The sequence below is a fragment of the Triticum dicoccoides genome, chromosome 3A, assembly GCF_002162155.2.
Source record: "Triticum dicoccoides isolate Atlit2015 ecotype Zavitan chromosome 3A, WEW_v2.0, whole genome shotgun sequence".
NCBI classification, from domain to species: domain Eukaryota; kingdom Viridiplantae; phylum Streptophyta; class Magnoliopsida; order Poales; family Poaceae; genus Triticum; species Triticum dicoccoides.
In genome coordinates, this window is record NC_041384.1 from 21,674,469 (window position 1) to 21,678,002 (window position 3,534).

Below are 3,534 nucleotides of genomic sequence, written 5' to 3' on the forward strand. Positions count from 1 at the left end.
ACTTTGGTCAGTCGAGTGCCTTCAACAACTGGGTTGACCACCAAAGCTTGCCTCCCAGGGGTGGCGATGTGCGTTGGGTGATCGGACCGGTCGAACATTATGGCAGTCTGAGACCACTTCAGATAACTGGGCGTCGCCGGAGCAACCATATTCACCTCTCGGTTGATAACTTTCAGTCGACTTTTGCTTTCAACATCAGCAAAAATCATCAGGGTGGAATTAACCTGGGGGTATCCATCGTCGCTATCATCCTTGTCCTCAACTTTGTCCAACTCCTTTTCCTTTTCTTTGGGCTGCTTGCCCTGGAACTGCTGGATCAAGAGTCGACACTATCGAGTGGTATGTTTCAGGTAAATGAAATTACCCTCTTCATCTTTCTTGGTGTGGACGAGACATGGCAAATCCAACACATCATTTCCGTCCTGGTCTTTAACTTTCTTGGGGTTCCAAGGTCCTTTGGGTTTCCCTTTAAACTTTCCTTGGGTTACAGCCAAGGCTTCCCCAGGAGCAGCTGGCTCGGCTTTTCGCTTCTGTTTCCGATTGGAATTTCCTCCAGTTTCTTGGGCGACTGACTTGAGCATGCCACTCCTGAGTCGATCCTCATCTTCACCATTAGCGTACTTGGTGGCAATCTCCATCATCCGATTCAGAGACATATCTCCGGTCCGACCAAATTTCAGATTCAGCTCTCTGTACTTGACACCTTCTTTGAAGGCACAGACTGCTTGGTGGTCAGGCACATTCTCCACCGTGTGATGTAACGTGATCCATCTCTGGATGTAATCCCTCAAAGTTTCATTCGGCTTCTGCACGCAAGACCGCAGTTCCATCAGCCCTGCCGGTCGCTTGCATGTCCCTTCGAATGTGGTGACAAACACTCGGGCGAGATCTTCCCAAGTGTAAATGCTGCTGGGTGCTAACTGGTTCAGCCACGCTCTGGCCGGGCCCTCTAACATGAGAGGCAGGTGCTTCATGGCCACTTCATCATTGCCGCCGCCAATCTGGACGGCCACTCGGTAGTCTTCAAGCCAAGTATCGGGCTTGGACTCACGAGTGAACTTACTGACTCCAGTCGCCAATTTGAAGTTGGGAGGAATCACAGCGGCCCTGATGGCTCTACTAAAGCACTCTGGCCCCGAAGCATGTGCTCTGCTGCTGGTAGGTGCATCTCTGTCATGACCTTCTCGGTGAGCTCTGTTCCTGTCGACCAAACCTTGAACGAGAATGGATCTCGCATCAAAGCCTGGCTCCCTAGAGTCGACTGGAATCCTTCGCCCAACACTACGAGGGCGTCTGTCATCCTGCTGTCGAGGCGCATATGACCCGCTCCTCGGGGGAGGGGTGGGCGCTCGACATCGATCGTCACGGTCGAATCGGCGGTCATATTGCTCATGGTTCCCGTACTGATTACGCCGGTCCCCATGTTCCTCACGCCTCGGGGGCGATCTTGGGCTATGGGCCGACTGGACTATGTCTGCAGCAACGGATCTGCTATGAATCCTGTTCCGCGACTGAGAAACAATGGAATTTTGGTCTCCTGCTGCCCGGAGTAACGCTCTGATCTGCAGCAAGCCTCTGCCAGCCTCCGACTGGGAAGGCTGAATCGACTCTGCTATACAGGCTACAGCTGCTAAATTCTGAATCGGAGTCCGATATACCTGCGGGGGCGGAAAGAGCTGACGTCGACTGGATTCGGGAACCCGTTGTCGCGCACGCTCGTCGAGTGCTCGCTGGAGGTTCTCCAGTCGAGCGCGCTCGGCCAAGTTTGCTAGGTGCGCGTCCTCCAAGGCACGAGCCTCGGGGGTTTCTCCAATGATAGGAGTGTGGAGTGCATCCATGTTCCGGCGACGTAGTTCTTCTCTCTGCAGCGACGTGAGAGGCTCGGGGAGATATTCCTCATGGGGACGCGACGGGTCGCCTCCACCCGCGCCTCCGTCGGTGCGGGGAAAACCGGGAGGACTGGGCGGTCCATCGACCATCAGAACCTCCGCCGCCGGATCACTGCTGTCGCACTCGAATGCGGTCTGTGTTGAGCCAGTCGACAGATCAAACAGGCCGTAGAGGGATTCATCGGGCTCGATCGCCGCGACTTGAGGGGTGGCCGACTGGCGTGCCACCGCGTGTCTCACCCACCGCCGAAGTCTCGATCGACCAGAGCGCTTGCGCCGGTGAGAAGCAGGGAGGGAGGACAGCATAGGAGCCGACCGATAGTGGGTCGACGGTTGCCGCAACAGGATGCCGCAGGCGCACGCGCGAAAGTGCGTCGCCCTGCGGACAGGGAGCGCGTCCACATCGAGCGGAGCCTCCTGAAGCCAAGTGGAGTTGTCGGCGATGAACGTGAGCGCGCCGAGACGGATCTCACGGCCCTCCACCAAAACTCCGCCGGAAACCATGATGATTCGGGTCGGAAAAGATCGCAACTCCTCCAACAAATCGCTAGAACACCAGCCCCACGGTGGGCGCCAACCGTCGTGGTTCTAAGTCTAACAGTAATGTAGGGGGGTAAGTATGGAGAGGCTAGATCTTAGCTATGGAGAAGTTGTAAGCACACGAGGTTTACGAGTTCAGGCCCTTCTCGGAGGAAGTAATAGCCCTACGTCTCGGAGCCCAGAGGCGGTCGACTGGATTGTGCATGTATGGTTTACAGGGGTGCAAACCCTTTACACTGAGGAGGGGGGTGGCTTATATAGAGTTCGCCAGACCCCTCCGGCCCTCAGTTATGCAGGGTTTTAAATACATTAAGGTCGGGCGTTACTGGTAACGCCCCTAATAAAGTGCTATGATGACCATAAAGGCTACTTAATAATCGACCGTTAGCATGCGGAGTGCCTTTAGGTCTCCTGGCCGTCGAGTGGTTTGGTCTTGGTCGAGTGATCGCTTCTTGGTCGAGTGTCTTCGAGTCTGTCGAGTGGAACACCTCCAAGTCGATTGAAAGGTGATTTTTTCTAGAGACGTCCTTGGGTAGGGCAGTTTGGACAGGTCCATGACCCTACCCTAGGTACATAGCTTCGTCACTCAGCCCAACGAACAAGGCAATCGGACTATAATGCGTGAACACTCTCACTTAGCCATAGAATTCTATAATTTTAAATTTCCGCGAAGCCCCTGGTATTCGGAAGACCGAGTTCGGGGCGCTATCCACGCCTTGGCTGGACATAGCCGGCTCCTCGCCCTAAGCGGCATATGTCTTTAGGGACTCGAAAGACCTCTTGAACAGCGACCAGCTCTCGCCTCATCATGACAGTCAGTTTTAGCTTTCTCCACTGAGGTGCTCGGCCCAGCTCAACTGGGGCACAATCGTAGTGGTTCTCCTAGTGCTACCTTAGCCGATATAGCGGAACGTAAGGCACCAAAACATAGGAGCCGGGCAAACCCAACTATTGACCCAAGACATGATTCGGAGCCGATGCATATAATGCTATAAGTTCGGGGTGCCGCACTTGTTAAAGTGTTCGGACTTCTCACACCATATTGAGGGGTACTAAAGCCCCTGCCATATTTTGGCCGTACCAACGTGTACGGTTGCAACATGTC